We start from the raw sequence: 23484 nt of genomic DNA on the forward strand, positions 1-23484 counted from the left end.
TTATGGCGGATATTTTATCTTTCAACCCACTCCAGACGTCTATTGGAGTTTTTACGGGTTAAAGGGATCTCTGTGAAAAGCACAGCTGAGTAACTCTAGGATCTAGCGTTAAATTAGTGCCTTACCAAACGTTGGGCGCCATGTGGTGTAGTTCCTATATTCCCAATAGGCTCTGCGCATTTGAATAATATATCCTATAGATTAGACGTAGGACTGAGGTCGACTAGATCTCTACTGAATATATTAGACTTTATTGTGAGTGCCAGCTAGCTCAGAGGTCACTAGAAACTTTCTCGAATTCACAAGAAGGGATTAGTCTCTGACAACCGCATAAACATGACAACTTTGTTTCCCAAAGATAAAAATGATCTTCAGAGTCGAGGAAACAATAGATAGATAATTCACTCAGTCAATTGTGCAGCTTCGTTTCACCAGAGGTGCAGAGAAAATAGAAAGACGGGTGTTTTCAACAAAAGGATTTATTGAACAGTCTTCTTTCTCAAGCATAAGAAATAAACTGCTACAATCGTAAAACTGGTTGCAAAATATAATGCATACAGTAAAAAGAGTAGAATCAAATAATACTGTAAGAGCATTGTTGGGTTTCTAGACCATAAATAAATACATACATAAATAACAGAAGCTAAAAGTACTCAACTGGTGCTTCTAATATACGCCAACCCCGGTGTACCTAACCTAATCTTAGTACGAGGGAAGAAGTAAGTGAGGTGTAGAATAAATAGATTATTCTTTTGCCAAGAATCTGTCCAAGATTTCTCTTAGGGTCTTATCAGCTCCGTACCTTAATTTGGAATGAAGAAGGTCAGGCTCAGGACTCGATTTCCCAACAACCCACAAGAGTAGCTTGGAAACACTGGAGCTGGATTTCTCTGCAGGAGAAAAGGCAGTGTCTCACTCAGTGCATCTGCTGGAGGGCCGGCTTCCTTCGGCACTTGCAGTAGCAGGGCGCATCGGGCAAGTAGATAGTCGCACTGCTCCAAACCACTGTATGTTTGCTATGGCAAATGTGGGCATATTTATACCTTGAAGTTGCAGAGTTTGACGTAAAGGTGGACATACTAACGTCATTAAGGACTCTCAGTTCTTTGAAAACACCATGAGTTCTTGGACAATGCAGTATTCGAGCAAGGGGAAGTCCCTTAGTCATTGAAGCTGAGTTTCCAAGAAATCGTTGAAGATTTTCGGAACTAGTGGAAGTAGCCCTGCTGTATTTGGACTGCAGGAGCTAGGTCTAAAAATGGTTATGATTCTTATGCCTATATAAGGACATAGTGATTTATACCTATATAAGTGCATGAATCAGGAAATTTACAATAGTGCCACTGCTTCCCCTCTGTGGAATAACAACTTAAATCAAAGAATTAGGAACAACATCTCCTCTGCGAATTCAGAACTGCTCCAAAGGGTTGTTTGACATTCAGAAAAGTGGACAGATGAGCGACTGAAAGAGACAATATCTCTTCTACCAGTTGCAGCGGCATGGCTCGCGGGTGGGCGTAAAATGTCGCGTAGGGAGTGGGTTGGGGGCAAAATCGCGCCGGGGGAGTTTAATTTAAAAAAAATAATAATAATTTAAACTTACATTGAGGCCTGGTTCCATGTCTTCTCGGCTCTGGCTCTCCTGCCTCCGACAGGAACATTAAGCAGGCAACCGGGCTCCCTCCCATAAGGCAATCACGGTGCTGCAAGCAGCATTGTGATTGGTCGGGACGGCACCCAGCCAGGGGCTTATGGGGTGGGCATGTTCTCCATGCAGGATGCTTTGAAGCCTGCATGGAGAAGGGCAGAGTGTGCATGACTGGTTTGGGCATGCCGAGAGGCCCGACCAAACAGTCTTGTGCACTCAGGAGTGGGCACTCCACTTCTCCCGTGCCCTGCACGCCCGCAATGCAAACAGAAACCTAAATTACTAATTTAGGTTTCTGCTTCTCGCACTGCGAGAACGCATTGGGCCAACGCTCCTCCGCCATAGCGGAGGAACCGCCCCTGCCTTCTACTGAGATTCAGCGGGCAGTTTAACTTAAAGTGAGAGGGCAGGAAAGAGTGATGTGAGTGGCAATTTTTTAAGTATTTATTTATTACTTTGTAGTTTCTATATGGCACGTACTTGCCCCTAGGGCATTAAAGGGCATCTCATGAGCACCAGAGTACATTACACAATATCAAATTCCTTTTTTACTGTTACATTTTTTTAGGCTCGTGGAGATTAAGTGATTTGTCCAGAATCACAGGATTTTGAGTTGATGACAGAACTCAGACTTTGTTTATTTATGCAAGGAAGGAAAGTTCTAATTTGGTTCATTTGGTTTTTCACTATAAAACGGTCAGTGAAATTGCTTTCTTAACTCACAGCAAGCATGAGAATGGAGGGTGTTTAATATTTGTGAAGGGGCGCACCAAGCATCATTTATAGAGATGAGTGCGGGAAGAGAACTGATGTTTCATATACGTTTTGTTTCATTGTAGTTGGCCCTGAGGAAGGGCAATCAATGGCAGAAATTCATTGGGTTATGTTATTCAACGTTGCACTATAAGGATTGGTGAATCCCTGCGTGTTTTGAAGAAGCCTTGATAGGCGAATGTTGAACTTGTGAATGAAAATAAAATTACAAATACACTTGGATTGTGGATTTATTGAAGGAAATACCAAATGGATTACTAATGAAAATCATTGTTGGAACATAATGATCAGTGAGTGTATCTCATTTCATGGCTGTGCACCCTGGGTTGTGGCCAGATGGGGGTCCAACACATTTTCCAGAACTCAGACTTTGTTTCCCAGTTTCAAAGTCCGCTGCTTTGGTCATTAGATCACATGGGCAGGGTTTAGAAGATGTTGTGTCCCAATTTAGGTCAGGACCAGGTGCTGCTGACCTACAACAGCCCTGCATATTTGGAAGCAGCTCCCAGGGTGGTCTCTGAAGTTCATGCCCATGCCATGGAGCGTAAGCACAGGCTAAAGGTTTGACTGTAGCTGCCGCGTGCAGTACCACTGTAAAGGTCAGTGCTTTGCTTCATCATTTGGAGCTTCTAGCGCCCTGCACCCTTTGCAGGCATGAGGTACAGGGGGGGCAGAGAACATGGGTTACAAGGGTTGGGCATTTTGTATACATTTAAGAAATATTTGTGTCAAATTGTCTATGAAATAAAAAAAAATGCCCAACCATTGAGAACATATGCATTGTTTCAATAAATTTCCCTTTAGTGCGTTTAAAAATATCACATCTACTGAAATTATTGTGACTGGACTATATCTCACTGTATAGTTGAACCTAATTATACAGAATCTCTCCTTAAATTACTGTAGGCATACCACTGATTTCTTGAATGGGGCAAATATTTACTAATCATAATATTACTTAAAGTATGGAATTCTAGATTAATGCCTCAACTTTATGGCTAATAATCAGGCAGTATTCCTTCTGTTCTGACTATCTCTGATTTTGTGAAGAACTAACCACACCAGCATTTCATTCCTTAAATTCATTTTAGGTTCTGTAACTGTGAATACTACCTCTGCACAGCTGCATCCGACTTTAGGCAGGCAGTAAGAGTGTTACGATCAAAATGGTTCTCGGTAGAATGTCAGAAGAAAAAAAGAGAAGTAAGGAAGGAAACCAGAAGTATTAGAAAGAAATATGATCAGAAGAGACAAAGGCATCTTGAAAAATTGAAAAGAGAAAATAAAAAGTTAGTTGAAAACGCTAAAAGAACTCATAAAGATAAATGCTTTGGAAATCTATTGGAAGCTACCGAATCGAAGAACTTAAGACAGTTCTGGAAATTGGTAAAAGAAGCAGCAGACCACCCTGTTGGGGAAATGAATTGTGTAGTAGAAGAGGCAGTATGGGAGAAATATTTGAAGTAAATGTACGGTTCACGGAGAGAGTCAGTGGAAGAAGTGCTAGAGCCATGGCAAGGGTTGATAGAAAATCTAAAACCAGACTTTACAGAATTAAATGTAAAAAATACAATAGCTAATATAAAGTTAACATGAGCCGCTGGCCCAGACAATCTCCCAGCAATAATAATAAAATCAGGGATAAAGTGGTGGGCGAACTTCCTCTCTCAGATGTTCCTGGTAATCCTTGAAGGAGGGAAAATACCTAAGAATTGGGAGGGGGCAATTATAAGGCCAGTACACAAAAAAGGGGGTGTGAATGCACCACAAAACTTTAGGTTAATTAACCTGATAGATATAGGGGAAAAAGTTTTTTCAAAAGTAATCTTGAATAGATTAAAGAACTGGGTAGAGGAGTTCGCAATTGTACCAACTGAACAGGGGGGCTTTAAGGAAGGCCACTCCACGGTCAACCATTGCTTTGCCCTGTGGGCAGCTGCACGCAAGTCAATGGAACAAAACGGTAAGCTGTGCTGATGTTTTGTTGACTTTCGAGCAGCATTCGACTCAGTTGATCGGAACTGCCTCTGGGAAATGCTAAAAAATAAAAAGATCCCCGCAGGGTTGCTGAGGATAATAAAAGAGTTACACAGTGGCAATTGGGCCCAAGAATTTAGGGACACAGAAGGATCACTGACTCCAAAAATAGCTTTAGAGAACGGCCTAAGACAGGGCTGTGTGCTAGCCCCTCTGCTCTTTGCAATATTTTTGGCTGATTAACCGGCAACCCTAGTGGTTGAAAGAAGTGCAAGCCCGAGAATGGATGGGAAGAAAATCTCCTGCCTGTTGTACGCAGATGACTTGGTGATTTTTGATCAGACTGAAATCGGCCTACAAAGGAAATTAAATGTTTTTAAGGAATACTGTAATTAGAAATTTTCAACTGTAAATATAGAAAAAACTAAAACTTTATGTTTTGGAAAAAAGAGACAAGTTTTAACTGGAAGCTAGGAGATCTGAAACTGGAAATTGTGAATGGATACCGTTATTTGGGGGTGTAGTTCGACAGGACGCTGAAGTGGCATATTCCCTTAGAAGCCCAGAAGGCTAAGGCCTTCACATCGATCTGTGGTTTGAAGAAATTCAATCGAGATTATGGAACGATGTCACACAGACCGTTGTTGAAGGCCTTTAGCGCAATGATTCCCCTGCAAATACTATATGGAGCAGAGGTTCTTTACCTAAGTGGGAAACAAGCTTGGGATTCAGAGGAAGGAAAGTGTCTGAAAACACTGCTGACACTAGGTATACAACGTTTACCACGCATTTTTTACCAGGCACTACACTTACAACGCAGGCATTACAACGCATACCGTTACAACGCATTGCGCTGGGGGGCGCTCTAGGATAGGGAATAAGTTTAATTTTATATTCAACACCTTACCTAGTGTCCACGGGGACTGGAGTTGGAATATAAAATTATACTTACCACTATCCAGCACCTCAAAGCGCTATGGGTTGTAACGGTATGCGTTGTAAATACCGCGTTGTAATGGTATGCGTGGTAATAGTATGCGTGGTAACGTCATACATCCCTGACACTACCACCCTCATCGATGATACAAGCAATAAGAACTGAGATACGTACAACTGCTTGGAGTATACAGGCACAAATGATTTTACTTAGATTTTGGAAACGTTTGGATATAGAGACAGGCCAGAAGGTGTCACAATGGTGTAGGAAAGAGATCCAAATGAGCAGTCTTAAATGGGCAAAAGAGATACGGAAGAAATTATCACATGTTTGCCAAAACATAAAGGTGAAAATTACCCATTATTCCCTGCAGGTAGAATTCTCTAAGAGTGAGCTCACGAAACGAGGACAAGAAGTTTCAAGAAGAGCAGATATGGTATACCTAGAGAAGAAAGAATCGGTGCAACAAATGAGGGATTCTTGGCGAAAAGAAAATTGGCTTCCTTATCTGGACATTTTACCTAATTACTTGTATAGACAGGATATCTTAAGACTGAGAATAGGTATAAACCCCTGGCTAGTAAATTAAGAATTCAAAAGGAAAATGTTACACTGTGATGGTCACTGTAAATGTAGTTTGGGCACAAAAGGAGAAATATTGCACGTTTTGTTAGACTGTGTAATACTATTGGAGCAGCGTAAACGTTATCTCCGCCCACTATTTTTAAAATATATTATAAGACATTGGATTAAAGCAGTAGAACTCCTTTCTTAAATGCCAAATCTTGACATAGCGTTTGCAGTGGGGAACTATTTGAAAGAAATCAAAAGTTTCCTTAGAGAAAATTAGTTGAAATGTGTAGTAATCTTAACTTTTCTATTAGGCCAACATTTTATATAAGGAGGATTGTATTTTAAATGATATTTTATATTGTACATTTTTATAATGTATTGTGTCTTCCCGAATATGAGCGCCGAATTATGCACCACTCATTGAAAACTGATCAACTTTCTTAACTTTGAGAATGTATAAATTGTCATGTTTTAATCTGCGTAAATTGGTTATATCTGTTTAAAGGCTAAGGTCTAAATAAACATTGCTTTGACAGTAACAGTAAGAGTGTGGTTGGTGTAGAGGGGTTCAGCACAACCAGAAGTGGATGTGCAGAAGAAGGGAAGGAAGCTTAATGGCAGAAGGGCTCAGAGGAATAGAGAGGTGCCATCCAGTGGAGGAGATGAAGAGGCAGCATGTTGGGAGTCGCGGAAATTGGTACCTGGCGAGGAGTTCAAGAACAGAGAAGGTGGTATGATAGGGCTGTAAGTAGAAACAGGTGGGAGTTTGAGATGGGAGTTTGAGATGAGGAGGCAGCATGATGTATGTATAACCGGCACCTAGAAAAGGAGAAGGGGAGATAGGCGAGGAGAAGGGGCAGCAGAAGAAGACGTCAAGGGACGCAGAAAACTGCCACGATGCTGGGGGGAGTGTGGGACTGCCAGGTTCTACTGACTCCAGATCTTTGTACTGAAGAGGGACCAGGGCAACATTGGCACTTATTGCCTACTCCTGCAGCCTCACGGGTTCTGGTTGGCATACCAGGGGTGGGTCACACTGTTCCTGCTTGTGTACACAAATCACAGGGAGTGGCTGTGCGTACTTTGCCCTGGGTCCAGTGACAGCCTTGAAACATTGTGCTCATTGTGCTTACTGTTTTGCAGCTACATTATCTAGGGATCCTTTTGTCCGAGCAAACACGTCATCTCTTTTAAGTGTAGACTCCATGTAAAGTGTGTAAACCCCTAATGAGTAGAGCTGCGTAATTTTGGCTTCTGCCTTTCATGTTTATTTAGGCCACGTAATATAATATTATTAAGGTAATGTAGTGCACTTGAACTGTTAAAGAAAGTGCATCTACTGTGTATTGACATTTATATCAGAGTGTCTATCAACATTTCCTTTACAGCAACAACGGGTTGCAGTGCTCACATATATCTATGTGGTTTGAATAACATTGTTTTCCTTATATGTTCACATATTTCTTTGAATAAACTTTCCATTTATATTATAATTGAAAATGTATCTATTTGGATAGTGCTCTACATCTATATTGTAAGTGAAGATGTATGAATGATTGCCCTAATAAACTTGACCAAAGGCCTTAAGCTTTTGGATTTCACAATGCTTAAAATTAACATGGATGCTTGCTTTGATGCAATGTTTTCTCTTCTCTGCAGGTGCTGATATCTTAGCTCATGGTTAAGAAAGGCACATTGTGTGAAAGAGATAGTCTGGCTTGTAAGCAGTTTATTTTAGCAAGAATAATAGGCTCTAATGATTGAAGGGAGAACTACTGTCCGAGTCGAATAAGGAAACAGAAGTCAAAGGACGTTTTAATGTGTAGACCAAAGGAAGAAAATCTTGAGTGTAGTTGCCATGATTGTTGTTTGAAGATGGGAATTAATTGGACATGGGACCTGACATTCTCAAAGGTTCTTTTGGTGGGTATAATTGGTCATAGCATTTTAGCTTGATTCAGATTCTCCTTTAGACTGTAGAGGTACAAACCTTTTTGCAACATCTTTGTTATGTGGCTTCATGCTATACAATATCCTTTATTCGAGAAATTCTACAGTGGCTCTGCTATGCTGACCCCTTTCACTGCTTCCCTGATTTAATAGGGTTTCCCTGATTCCCAATTAGACTAGGGTTTAGTAGATCACATTAGACAACCTCATTTGTATACAAGAAAATCAAAACTTTCAATCTCCTCACCAGAATTTATTTCTTATTATTTGTATAGTAGCTACTGCATTCCTCCTTTGCTTTCTGTTATTGAGGATGAATTGTAGTCAACATTTTGGCTATTCTCGAGTGATTCTGTATTTTGATGCTATGTCTGCAATTCATTTTCGATCAGTTTGGCTCTGAATCTATAATATATCCAGATTTATTTTCACCAATTGACTCTAAGCTTTACTGTGTGACCAAATGGGTTATATTGTAATTGTTAAATTGTAGTTCAACTACTTTTATTTCTCACGCACCTAGAACATTCCATTGCAGGGGGTCAGAAAGAAGGAGCCCACATTTGATGTGTTCTCAGATGGTAGCAGAGGGGAGGTTTAAGTCCTGAGATAGGGAGTAAGGAGACTTCATATGAGAATAATTAAAATTCCAGTTCCAGAGCCCATGGTTCGATTTGGAGGATCAGCAGAGTTCCAGTGGTTAGTGGCAGAGTTTTAACATCAGAGCAGTGAGTATTATTAGGGTTGCACGTGCACTTCCCGGCCCGCCTTCGTTTGGTCGCAGATTGGTCCACACACTTCTTCAATAAAGCGGAGGATGCGTTGGACTGGCTCGAAACCATGGGCCATCACACCTCTCCAAGCCAGAGATGAAACAATGGAGAATCGAGCTCTGGAGTCCGAGGAGGTCACCGCAGGAGAAACAGGCTGTGAGCTGTGGATTCACCAAGACAATTTGAAACTGCCCCAACCTGGAGCAAGCACTGCAGGGGACGGGATGCCCTGCAAGCGGTGGCGGATCTGAGAAAACAACAGCACAAACGGGACAGTGACGTCTCATCAGAACGATCACGGAGCGAGGACAGTTCGCTGGATGTGTGGCCCGTCAATGATGACTCGTAGTCGCTCCCGGTTGTAACACCCTAGACTGCAGATGACTTAATGTAGTAGATCACCACAGTCCATGGACATGCAAGTATACACACATAGAAGTACATACATAGGGTTTTGCATGATCCGTGCGCACTCCACATGAGACCTCATAAGGCAGCAGGTAAAACATGCTGGTTGGGGCTAACACCAATTCCCTCACCCTAGATGACAGGCTGCTGGTGCTCTACACAGGCTATGGCACAGCACACACATAAACACACACAACGCCGGCCCAAATGAAAAATACTCCCCCACTGCAAGCTTTACCTCAACCACCCTCTGGCATGACAGACACAGCGAACGTAGCCGTAAGCTGCTGCATGGCATTGTTCTCTGTTTGGACAGTCACATGTTGTCCCTCTGATCCATCCCAGTTAAACCTCACATGGTTCCCTTCCATGGCAGCTGCCTAAGGCAGTATGTCTGAGACCTGAAGCTGCCACAGAAGCATTTTGCACCCTCTGAGGGCTTGCTGTACCAGTCTTCAATGAACTGAGCCACCCAAACACAGAGCTAACCTATGACCCTGTCACATGCTGCCCACAAACATAGTCACCTGGAAAGTTAGGGGAAATGTATGCGCCAGCCCATAGTTACGAAGTATATGCTTACCTTAAGCGACATGTAGCCCATGTAGCACTACTGCAAGAAACACACATAGCACAACCAGAGATTTGCAAACTGCAGCACAGGTGGAAAGGTCAAGTACTAGCCACAGGCTACTCGTCCTATGCCAGGTCGGCCTTAATTTGGATCAGGACAGGTACCCTGTTCTCACCAGAGGAGACTGAAGTAGATGTGCATGGCAGATATGTACCAGCAAACGGTCGCCTCAATGGGAAGCTAATAGTGTTAGGGTCCATCTACGCCCCAATCATGGACCAGAATACATACTGGTATGCACTAACAGGCCTGCTCCCATGCTGGTGCGACATTCCCTGGTTGTTGGGAAGGGACTTTAATTTGGTCCTCGACAGCACACTTGTTAAATATTTCCCTCCACTACCACAAACAGTTGCAACATCTAACGCTTGTGGTCTCTGGGAGTTGCTGCGCTGCAGGGAATTGGCAGATGTGCCGAGAACCCTCAACCCACAGGCACTTGTACTCCCAGTACTCACACCCACACGGTTTGCATGTTCGCATTGACCAATTTGTCGCAAGCCCATCAATACTAGTGCAATGTTCTAGTGCAGACTACCTCGGCAAAACACATTCAGACCACAAGCCCCACATCATGAGGCTGTTTAGGGATGATGGGGGTGCACTACCGACCTGTGGAGGTTCCAACCCCTGGCATTAGAAGATCCTCCATTCAGAGAATCTGTAGGCGCAGCAATAGAGGCGTACTTTGAAAGGAACACGGGATCAGTCACTGATGTAGGCATGTTGCGGGATGCAGGCATAGTGGTGGTCAGAGGGCAATTCATTTGATTGAGCTGGTGTGTCAGGAAGCAGCTAGAGCGCTAAGTAAAACATATAGGGGATACACTGACAACATTAGAAACCAAGCTGGCTCAGGGCAGTGCCATGCAACAAGCCTTAGACACACAGAGACAGAGCAAACAGAGGTGCTGGAGAGGTTGCGCTGCTTAAACTACCCATCGCATGCTGCGCACGCGCACGCACCGGCAAACAGAGCGGTAGACTGCTTGCGAGAATGATTCGTGAGAACACACACAGATGACTGTACTGAGGCTGCAGTCCGCTACAGGATTGGTACTCACCAAGCAACACATTATCCACTATGAGTTTACTTCACACTACATAAAAATATACAAGTCATTGACCCGCACAGAATCACCAGAACTAGAATCCTTTCTCTCTCCCCTAACTTTGCAGCAAGTCGCAGCGGGACATAGAGATAAGATAGGCGAGCCAATAACACTGTTGGCGGTGCAAGACTCAATATGGTCACTAGCCGTGGGTTAGGCGCCGGGGCCAGATGGGTAACAGGCAGAATATTATAAAGTCTACCAGCAGGCCCAGCACCGCAGCTCCTCTCAACGTACCAAAGCGCGCAGGAATTGGGGATACTGCCAAGTACACTTCGCGAGTCCTTATTAGTGTCTTTGCCCAAGGCAAACAGAAACGGAGAGCTGATAGGCTTGTACCACCCGCTAACACTACTCAACATGGACTACAAAGTGCTAGCCAAAATATTGGCATGTAGACTGGCCCCACTAGTACCACAGTTAATACAAGCAGACCAAAATGGGATTGTGCCTGCTCGCAGCACATTGTTAAGATTACTGCTCTTCTTCTGGGTAGTGCACTACTCCAGGGACAACTGGGTGCATGCTGGGTGTCTGGTTTTAGACCTGAGAGAGGCATTTGACACCCTGAATTGGGGATTCCTATTCGCCACGCTGGCAGCGTATTTATGGCCGAGGAAACGAATATATAGGCCTCGTTAAATTACTCTATACACGGCCAATGGCTATGATCAAGACTGGCCCATATATATCAGAACAGGTTCTAATTGAGCGAGGCAAAGGACAGGGCTGCCCGCTCCCACCGCTACTATTCACGCTAGTCATCGAGCCACTAGCCGATGGACTGCGCAGAACGAGGACGAATGGGGAATCCCCTCAGGTGATGGTGTAAACCCAGTCTCCTTATATGCAGATGATCTCCTAATATACCTCAGGGACGTCAGGCAACCCTGTGCGGCAATAGAAAAAATATTGCTCGAATTTGCAACTGTGTCATGGCTTCGAGTGAATTGGGAGAAATTGTGTCTATAAACCTTCGCAGAGTCTACTCCAGACCCGCGATTAGGCATCAATGACAGGGCAGTACACTGGCAACTAATAGCAGACCTACTAGAGGGCAACCTGGGATGGGCCATCACAGCAGTGAGGGCGCAGATGACTTTTTGGAGCACCCTGCCCCTAGCAGTTATGGGTCGGATCGCATTGCTAAAGATGGTGCTGCTCCCACGCCTCCTCTACCACTTCAAAAACTTACCACTGCATCTTAGGCTGACATTATTTAAAGGTCTTGAGTTGGATATGCGGCAATTCATCTGGCAAAGGTCGCGAAGCGAAGTAGCACTGGCCAGAATGTACCCCCCCAGGCACCCAAGGGAGCCTCTCCCTACCAAATATGGCAATATGGAGAAATATTATTTAGTGGCACAGCTTCAATGTGTGATGCGGTGGCTAATGGCACATACATTTTTATTTATTTGATTTATTTTTTGCATTTATACAGCACGCCTGTACCCAAAGGTGTCCTGGCGCTAGATAGAGCACCGCAACACCGGAGCCAGGACTCAGTCACTCCGAGATCGTGGCGTTGTTTCACCAAAGCAGAAAGGGAAACACACCCACCCAGTTGCTAGTAAAAGTGGCATACCTCTGTTACCGCCTCAGCCTACACATTACACATCAGGTAACCCCATACCCAACATCTCTCCCCATACTTGGTAAGCCCAGGAGATATCAGGCAATCACTAGCACCAAACTATCCCAATGGGAGGAAGCGGGCATACAAACACTAGGAGACCTATAGAATGATAGGCAACTTATTCAGTTTGAGGAACTTGCCAAAGACTCAGGCTTAACCCAAGGTCAGTTCATGCTTCAAGCTGCCGTGACGCACAAGCCGCATAGTGCAGGAACCTAGCACCCATTTAACTATACAGTACTTGCATGAGTTGGGCTTGGGCACCAGTTGGGCTGCGGACTCTCTCAGAACACACACGGCACTGCAATTACTCTCCTTTCGCGCCCACAGGGACGCAGACTTGCAGACACCTAGCACCGAGCGGGAATGGGAAGACATACTTGGGAGCCCTACACATATCCCCCGCAATGTCAGATTCCTACTTATCCAATATTATATAACACATAGATCCTATCTGACGCCAGCCAAAATAAACAAATATTTCTATCTTAATGACGCCAAGTGTCCAAGGTGCGATGCGATAGGTGGAGATATACTACAAGCTGCGGCCCTGCACAGCTATCCAGTCATACTGGGGAATGGTCACCAGATGCCTAACACTGTCCAGAACGTGCCTTGGACTGCAAATGAGAGATAGGCATATTAGGACTGTACTAAAGACCCAAAAAGTACATGTTTATGTCCCGCTACAAGACATGGGACCTATAGTGGCCAAGCGATTGCTCATGCGATGCTGGAAATCCCCTGATCCCCCAGCAGCGAAGGCCTGGTTTCAATTACTACTATGCTGGGCACCGGTGGAGCGTATATTGCTTTGTCACAAGAATGCAATTGGGTTGCGGAAGCAACCAGTAGCGACAGAGTGGGATGCAATATTAGCAGACGTTTGTGCATCCTGGAAGAAATACTCAGAAGCGCAACTGGAGGCACCTGAACGCACCTGAAAGTGATGAGGTGTAGAAATCACCAAGGCAAATAAAGCACAAGAAATAGGGTGATGTAAGCGATACCCTACTGGCGGCACGAACACAGACCTGCAGGCATGGCACTCTCCCTGACCATCAACCGCATTTAGATTCACTCACAGTAAAGTGAAGTGGGTGGGTGGGGCTGACAGCGATGCACAGCATTAATAGAGAGGATGGTTGTAGTGGTACACAAATATAGTGCTCTAAAACTGAGAGTAAGGGTAAATGTACTGTTTCCTTTTTTCTCCCCTGTTGTACCAATGTTGCGCTGAAAAACATATTTAACGTTTGTTCACAACTGCATTGCACCTGATGTTAACGCACTAGACGTGATTCTGACGCCAATAGGTGAGATGTATTATGTAAAAAACAGATTTAAATGTGTACTGTGTTGCAGATGTATGAAGTGCAATGGATAAAAAATATGAAATCTAATAAAACAAATTTAAAAAAATAGGGTTGCGCATGAACAGCTAATGCTTAGCTTGCGGTGTTCTAAAAGTTGGGTGGTGTTTAGCGGAGGTAACATGTGAATGTGGTGTTTCATGGTAACAACTTGAAGTTGTTAACATGGTCCAATGTGGCCTAAGATACCGGGATGATATTAAAAGTGTAGAACACACTGTATTGTAATTGTCTGCTAAGGTTTTGTGGGATCTGTTGTGGGGCGTCGTCGACAGCCCAGTTGAGATAGGGACATTTTTCTTTATGTGTGAAAGTGAGGTATGATCAGGGTGGTGGACCTTTTGCGCAGAAGGAAACTTTTCTGAACAGGGTGATAACATACAGGTTGAGGTTTCATTTGAATGCGTGTCAGAGTAGATTAAATTATTTCTTTGCTGATTGAATTTGGTTGATTTCTTTAGTAATGCAGACAATTACTTTTTGTTGCTTTTTGCATTGCATTTGTTTGTATGCGTATTGTTAAAAGAGTGTGATCATGAACATTGCAGAAGAGGGTGAATCACTGCAAGGAGTGAGACTGCCATCACAGTGTGTCGAGCTGGGATTGGTCCGTTGGTGTACACCCATGCTGCTATTGGATGTCTACGTCATAGACTGTTGTTGGTTGTTGATTTGGAGCGAGAATTGTGAGTTAATTATTAGATCTTGTTTTTATTGATGTTTTACTTGAAATACAAAAAGATTTAAGGTCATACAAGATTTGATTAGGGGAGATGTGACAATACCTGTTAGGGAGGGAGAAGACGCGCCACCTGAAGATACCGCAGGTCATTATATGGTGATAAATGTAGGGCTACACACTTGTATTTGTATTAAACAATGGCCCAAGATGACTGAGAAAGAAGGTGCATTGGTGTTGCTATGCTATGGTACATTTAATGTGAGAATCATTGAAAATGTTAGGAGGAATTTACATGAGATGAAATCACAGTATACACCTACACACTTTGAAGCGCTCAATGCCTCGGAGTGTGCAGCCCATGCTAGAGAGAAGAAAGGTATCATGGAAGGGCTAAAAAAGCAGTGCATACTTATGTGGGTACAAGGTGGGATGCCGAACAGAAGAAATGGAGAATGGAAATGATAGAGGGAGCTAAGTTGTATCCAGCGTTGACCGATGAGGAGTTCGAGAAGGGTAGACAAGAGAGAAAAATTAGAGAGAGAGGGAATGAGTCAAAGGAATCCATGGAGGGAGGTAAACATGGGGATAGTGATACTGGTGATAGTCTCTTAGGTGTTAGATGTCAGAGCTTCCACCTCCATTCAATGTGACGCAAACACAGGGAGTTTGAAGTGCTGATACTGGTGGATATTCTGGAATTGCTACTGCACCACTAACTGTGAGTCCATATATAGAATGGAGAGCACCCCTGTGCATATAAATTAGACTTCGTTTGGGCATTTGTGCCCCTGGCCCCGCTCAGTTCCTAATGTTACTGCAATTTCAAAATTTCCCATTGCTCTTACTGTTCAGGTTAGTATTGGCTCTGTAATACTTATATATAATCCCAGCTCTGTGGATTGGGCCCTGACAGAGACTAGGAGACAACAGGAGAGGCAAGGGAAAATAAAAGTTCCAGACAGACTTAGACTTATGGAAGGGGATGAAGAAGAGGATGATGAGGACAAGGTAGTCATAGTGGAAGGTGACACATCGGAATCTGACAATGCTATTCAACCAGCTACGGTGGATGTGGAACAGGTAGCATCACCACCAGTCCCCGTATTTGCAAAGCCCCAGCTGGGACCTGAGCAAACCCCTGCCTCAGGAGTATCGGAATGGCAATCAACAACATTCCCACCTACCTCCAGTTCATCTTCAGGCATTGGCCTGGTAAAAATTACTCCTCCCAGTTTAGGACTTTTTTACAGTTAGCAAAGAGGGGGAGCGCATTGCAGTATGCACCATGTGCCACGCAAATGTTCATCAAGGTAAGCCTTGTACACATTATGGTACTGGAAGCCAGATGACCCATATTAAAAAACACCACACAATCAAGCGGGAGGAGCACCTTAAAGAAATTGCTGGACGTGGTGGTGGGGAGAGCCGGGGATCATCTGCTACAAGTCCAATCAGGGTGAAAGGTGATGATGAGGAAGAAGAGGGTGACATCTTCAAGCAAACCAGCCCTGTCCCCAGCATTGCGCCAGCAGAATCACTCACCTCAGCAACTTCACAATGGTACAGGAGTATTCAGCGTGAGATGATGGAGACGCCCGGCATATAGTGACTGCCCCACCACCATGATGCACATTGAGTCTACCACTAGCATCTACTTCTCAAAAGACACCTGTGTCAGTGCCCCAGGAAAATAATAAAATCCAGGTTACTATTACAGGTATGTTTAGACAGGAGTGGCCCTAGGAGCGGAACCACCAAACCACACGTTTGTACCGTGGGAAGCTGCAAAAATATTAGCTCTGGGCCTCCTCCCTTTTTAGGTTTTGACTGGCGATGAGTACTTCAGTACGCATGCGCCAAAAAACCTTTTGATGTATGTGTGTGGGGTCGGGAATACGCCCTCTCCTCTCATGGGCTAGCTCTATAAATGGAGGCTAGCCATTGGGAGAGGGCTCCGTCCGTCAATCTCGGACCAGATTCGGGGGCGTTCCCGAGAATTTTTGGCTTTTGGCAACGTCACGCTACGTCAGCCAAAAGCCAAGAACGCCCCCGAATCTGGTCCGGCATTGAGCCAGCACCCGCCTTCCTGCTTGCGTGAGTGCTTTGTTTTTTTTGCCGTGTGTGTCTGTTCCCGCTCCCCCACACCCCTCTCCGCTGTCAGTATGTCCGTGTGTGTCTGTTCGCGCCCCCCCCTCCCTCCCCCTCCGCTGTCAGTGTGTGGCCGTTCCCGCCCCGATCCCGCTCTCCGTGCCTTTCCGCCCCCCCTCCATTGCATTGTAAATGCTTGTTACCCACTGCAGAGAAACTGCTCATTGTTTGAGAAGCTTTGTTTAAGCTTGTTTAAAAGTCCCCCGAGGGCAACCTGAAAGGGTCTCTTAATTATCTCCAGCAGATTAAGATCTATGTTACCTCCAGCAGATCTGCGCACTCCGCGTGCACGCCGGGCCGGAAGGGGTGGACATAAGTCACTCTCCGGTCCTTTGTCGCCAGGAGCCCTCGAGCGGCGGGCACCGCAGTGACTCTGACAGAGGGGCACTTATTCCACTTTGTTGAATGCACCCCCTTTCATCCCCTTTGCTCACAATAGGCCTCGATAAAGCATCCGCTGGGGCCTCGGGTACCGACGTCTGCGCCACAACAAAGGCCTCGCCCTCTCCGAAGCGACGCATTAGCAGATCGGGTCTTCCAGGGCCGCCGCCGAGGGCGCTGACGGGGCTCTGGAGGGGCGCTGTGACCAGAGTCCAGTCTTCTTCAACATGAGACTGTTGTGTCGTGTATGAGCTGCCAAGTTCAGATTTAATTCTGAAACGTCATGTGTTCAAAAGCTGCGTCTTGTATCGTGTTTAGAGAGACCCGTCTGTGCGTAAGAAGTGCTCCTCAGCTCAGCACTTTTTAGTGGCAGGACACGTGCCTTTTTTTGTGCTACAGTTTTGTATATCGCAAACTTGACCCAAGGGCACTGGAGCACTTTACCCGAGCACCAGTTACAATAATGAAGGTCGCATTCACTTTTGAAAGTAGGGATACTTTTCTATTACGTGCCATGTAGTATGTGGTTACTTTTAGTTTTTTCAGGTTCTACAGCCATAGATTTTTTATTTTACTTTATGTTTATAATAGTCTCTTGCAGCCTGTTTTCGTGGAAGTAAGTTGTCATCTATCCGGTCTAATCCACTCTATGCAGAACACCTTAAATCAATAATCATGGTACAATGGCCTCTTTGGAATAATTATTTTTTGTCTTGGCTGGATGATGGAACTTTGGCACGAGCTCTTTGGACATGCTATACTGATCCCACAAGAAGTAAGATTGATCTAAATAGCCTATATGCTCAGCAGATCATTGGTTGTCCCTGTCCTTGCGTCCCAATTGTATTTCATGTACAATTATTTGGCCTGTGAGAATCCACTGGGTGCACTGAAATATATGCTGTTCCACAGCAAAAGTGGTGGGAAGTTCTGTAATAACAGAACTGTATGCCTTTAAGTTTGAGGGTGACTCCTGCGCCACTCTCCAATTGATGTTATTTCATACATTTGTGAACACAGCTGTTCTAGTAAATGCTGAATGTTTATAGCTACAGAGGGCCTTTTGGTTAGCAAAAGAAAATCCTAAAAGCATGGAAAACTTTGAGAATAATGTTTAAGAGATTCTGAGACCTCTGATTGTTTCTGCCAAGAGCTAAACATTTTCTATGGTTGATATGCAGTGGCTGAATATTTTTTGTATTTTTATACTAAGAAAATGTTCTGTATTTTGCAGTAGTGCTGAAACAATTTTGTTAGTAGGGTTTACCGGCCTCGATGTTACATCATTGAAGTCCTAGAGACTGTGAAAAGAACAAGTATGGCACATGAGACAAGTCCACTTAGCAGGAGAGCTGTAAGGGTGTGCTATGCAGCTGGTGGTGCAGTTGGGAGCTCACTGTTCCAAATATATTACTAAAGCATAGTGTGATAAAGTACTGTCACTTACAGACAGCACCTTTTCCATTAAAATGGCCCCAAATTTCGCTCTGACATGCAGTTTTATCAATAAAACTACCCAGCAAACAAGCAATAATGTGCGGCAATCAGGTTTAAGCAAATATTTATCATTTACACATCACCAAGTATAATAACTGGATTTGTTTTGATCCTATTAAAATCTTTGTTTCCATCACACTTCAAAATTACAAAAAAGTTGCTTCATTTTTAGGTTTTGACTGGCGATGCGCGCGTAGTGCGCATGCGCCAAAAACCTTATGATTTGTGTGTGGGGTCGGGTCTACACCCCCTCCTCCCATTGGCTAGCTCCATAAATAGAGGCTAGCCATTGGGAGAAGGCTCTGTCCGTCAATCTTGGACCAGATTCGGGGGCGTTCCCGAGAGTTTTTGGCTTTTGGCTACGTCAGCCGAAAGCCTGTTGTCGGGAACGCCCCCGAATCTGGTCCGGCATTGAAGGCACCCGGAAGAAGTCGAGGTGAGTGCTTGCTTTTTTTTCTTGCTTTTTTTTTTTGCCCGTTCGCACCCCCTCTCCCGCTCTCCGTGTCTCCGGACCCCGTTCCCGCCCCCCTACCGCTGCCTTGCTCTCCTTGTCTCCCCGGCCCCGTTCCCGCCCCCCTACCGCTGCCTCGGCTCCCAGTTCCCGCCCCCCTACCGCTGCCTCGCTCTCCGTGTCTCCCCGGCCCCGTTCTCGCCCCCCTACCGCTGCCTCGGCTCCCAGTTTCCGCCCCCCTACCGCTGCCTCGCTCTCCGTGTCTCCCCGGCCCCGTTCCCGCCCCCCTACCACTGCCTCGGCTCCCAGTTCCCGCCCCCCCTACCGCTGCCTCGCTCTCTGTGTCTTCCCGGCCCCGCTCCCGCCCCCCTACCGCTGCCTCGCTCTCCGTGTTTCCCCGGCCACGTTCCCGCAGGTAATTCATCTTCAGCGATAGGGCGGGCTTCACTAGAGTAGAGCGATGGGAAGGGGTAGATGATCACCAGGTTAGGGGACAACTAGTTGAGTGAATGGGAGGGATAAAAGCCGGCAGGCGCAACAAGGCAAGCGCCTCAAGGTCTATCAGACAAAGAGAGAGGGTAGTGGTTGTGGAGGGGGCTGCTCAGGGTGCATGTGGACATCCTGGGTTGATATGGCTATAGGTGAAAGTCGTGGAGGTCACTGGGAATGAGAGGATGGAAGGGTCTGACGTAGCAAGCAGGCAATGGTTTTGGGAAGCACATGGGCAACCTGAGTTCGGCGTTGGACTGCAGCACAGCAGTTTGGGGAAGGCTTGGACCGGCTCCTCAGCAAGAGGATAGGGAAGGTTGAGCCTGGTCTCCCCGGCAAAAGAGGAACAGTAACCCCACGTTGGTGGGATGAGGACAGTGTCCTCTGTGTTGACATGTTTGCCATGAGTGGACCATGGCGGAAAAGTGGTGTGAGTGACGAGGTGACTTTGGACTACGTGGATGATGAGTTGAAGGAAGGGGAGATAGTGGATCAAGAGGTAGAGTGCAGAAATAAATGTGATAGGCAGGTGACAGGAAAAGGGGGAAACAATGTGAGACCAGATTGCGTCTTGCAGGTTGGAGAAGTGGGGACGTCTGTGAGTGCAGATCGTGGCGGATCAAGGGACAGAAGAACACTGGTGAGGTGGCAGACTTTGGTGAGGGTGCAGACCTTGAGACCAGGTAGGATGTGTGCAGTGGATCGATTTGTTATGGTCAAACTTGGGGTGGGTGGGAGTAGCAAGAAGGCACTGGGAAAGAAAGAACAGTCAGGGGGTTAGGCGAATGGCCCCTTATGGTTCTCAATGGGTGGGAAGGAGTTCAGGGCCAGACTTGTGCCTCCGTGTGCCCCTGTTGCCTGCTTGTGCCTCCGTGTGCCCCTGTTGCCTGCTTGTGCCTCCGTGTGCCCCTGTTGCCTGCTTGTGCTGTGTGGGTGTGTGTGGAGGGCTCTGTGTGGCTGTGTGTGTGGGAAGCTTTGTGTGGCTGTGTGTGTAGGAAGCTTTGTGTGGCTGTGTGTGGGGGGGGGCTTTGTGTGGCTGTGTGTGTGGGGGCTCTGTGTGGCTGTGTGTGTGGGGGGCTCTATGTGGATGTGTGTGTGGGGGGCTCTATGTGTGTGTGGGGGGGCTCTGTGTGTTTGTGTGTGTCATTTGCGAGAGATAAAGCTAGTGGCATTGTAAATGACAATGCCATTTATTTATGTTAAAAAAAAACATAAATAAAAATAATGTCAAGAGCAATGCCAATAGCTCTAACTTTAACAAAGGCAAAACCATTGCATTGTAAATGCTTGTTCATTTGTGGAAGGAGTGGGATTTTTAGGATTTGTGGCAGCCATCTGCTAAAAATGGAAGGTACCAAGTAGGACATATTTTGCCAGAGTGGCTGTTCCAGCACTGCATCACAATGTGCTGCAGTGGGTTGGACAAGCTTTGCAGCAGTGTTGTTCACACCATCCACCTGATGACAGACATGTGGACCAGTTGTCCGGCAACTGATTACATGTGCATCCCTGCATACTAGATCTCTTTTGCAGGGGTAAAGCAAAAGATATCTTCAGGTCTTGGTGCTTCAGTAAGTTTTAAGAGCGTTCAGCGGCATGCAACAGTGGCCATGTTCACCATGGAGAAATTACTTACAGCTGTAAACATCTTGGAACAATTTAACAGCAAGGTGTGTGAATGGCTGCCACCCAGAGGTATTAGAATTGTACTTGTTGCCTTGGACAATGGCAGTAAAATAGTCAAGGCCATATCAGATGTAGGCTATTTCAGCGTTCTGTGTTTGGCCCATTGTTTCAACCTGATGGTGCAAGACTTCCTTAAAAGGAAGACATAGTCAGACACATACTGCCCACCTGCAGAAGAATCTACACCAATTTCAGGCATTCTTCAAAAGCCCAGAAGCAGCTGCGGATTATTCAGCGTAATAATAGAGCACCAGTTAAAGCCCAGATACAGGAGGTGCAAACACATAGGAACACCACCTTTTACATGCTGCAACGTCTGAGCAGTAGAAACAGATCAATGACTATGTCATTCAAAGATAGGGGACGCAGTTGGGAAAGCTATGACCATGGATATGGAGAAATGGGGCCTAGTCAAATGCATGACACAGATTCTACTCTCTTTCGAAGTTTTTACGCGGGAAGTTAGCAAGTAGGGCCAAACTAACCTGTTGCTGCAGCTCCTACAAGACCAGGTAAAGAAGGCATCTGAAAGGTTCACCCCTGCAGGTTTGAATGAAAACACAGAAGCGCATGCCTTGGTTTAGAGATTAGTCCTGCATTTGGCTTCTAATATTAGGCTGCAACATGACATCATCGAGTCCAAAGAGTACATGTGTGCCACACTACTTGATCCATGGTTCAAAACACAAACAAATTCTGCCCACTTTCATCCCTTTTTCTGAAGGGGACGTTTTAAAATACAAGAGGTGGATTGTAGAGCAAGCCAGAGACTTGGAAGAAGAACGGCTGGAACTTCGATTCCCTCTCTGCAGTTCTGGGGTGCTGCCTTTAACTTCCAGAGAGGGCAGTCTTGTCTCACAACAGCCAACAACACCATCAACCAGAACACCGACAACAGCAGCAAAAGAAGGACCGGACCCAACCTCTGTATTGTATTGGTTTCAATTGGCAGGGCTCAAGTCCAGTGCAGAGGCAATGGCAAGAAGGGTAGAGCAAGTGACAGCACCAATGGCCATCCACAGGAAGTTCCAGGATTATCTACACGATCCAAAAGAGTTCTATGTGAATCAAAATCCATTGATGTATTAGTATGGGAAGATGCATCAATGGCCAGAACCCAGCAGGTTGACAATAAAGTATCTGGCTTGTCCTGTCACCAGTGTGTCTGCTGAATGTGTGTTCAGTGCAGCTGGTACGGTCGAGATGTGGAGAGATTAACTATGATCAAAAGGAACCAACATTTTATATCACACAATTACACCGTTCCCGAAACTGAAGCACAGGAGAAGGAAGAGGGTGATTGGTCTGAATTGAATCAAATGTGATAGCTGATCAACTTTTGGGTGAACCACCTAAGTTTGAGGACAAACTCTACTTCCTGGACTTTGTATGCCAGTGCCCTCAAAGAACTTTTAACTTTTCTCATTAAACTTAGTTCTTTTTTTGCAAAAACGTATTTTTGCAAAAACTTATTTTTTTTAAATAGCCAGAGGAACATTATATTTTTTTGTCAGATTTATGCTTCCCCATAACTTTTTTATTAGTCACATATATATTGCCGGATTGCAGTTGGACCAGTGTGCATTAAAGAACCTTCCACAATTCCTTCATGACATTGGGGACCACGCCTGCCCCCCTTACATACCCAATGTCTAATGGCTATCCCTTTTTGCATCACTTAGCACTAGAACAGCTGTCTCATAAAATCATTTATTATGTACAGGCTTGCTGGCCAATACCAAATTCCATATTGTTGCCCGCTTCATATATGACTGAATGCCCAACACCTGAACAACCCACTGGAATGGATGAGGTAACTTAAACTATTGCAACGGTGAGCGACTGATTGCGTGAGTGATGATTTAAGTTGATTAATGATTCATGTGGTGGCAGACACTAAGGGAGGGTGTGTGTTGAACTGTAATATGGGGAATTTCTTAAGATGAATATTGAGTTGCAGTGTTTGGGGCTCGAGTGATAGTTGCTCTTTTTTTCCCTGTAGGTGATGATCAGCCCTTTCAGACTTAGCCAGATTTATTTTTTTGCAGGAGCGTGTGTTCTCCTTTTCTTCTGGTTTTTCAGACACTAGAACAATCACTTTAGTTATCAAACAAAAACCTATGCAAAATACTGCAATTCTGTTTCATTCTCTACTTCTTCTTCGATATCAGTGCACTGTTCCATGTCTATCTTGCTCAGGTCCTCACGATTCATGATGATGAAAGATGATGACTGGTCTTGTACGGGGTTACCCGGACTCACTCAATAATGGAGGAGTATCATGGGAAAACTCAGGGCAGGACTGGGAGCTGCAGGACTACCGCATGAACAGCAAGAAGCAAGAAGTTATTGAGT

The sequence above is a fragment of the Lissotriton vulgaris genome, chromosome 7 (genome assembly GCF_964263255.1).
Source record: "Lissotriton vulgaris chromosome 7, aLisVul1.2, whole genome shotgun sequence".
In the NCBI taxonomy this organism is placed as follows: domain Eukaryota; kingdom Metazoa; phylum Chordata; class Amphibia; order Caudata; family Salamandridae; genus Lissotriton; species Lissotriton vulgaris.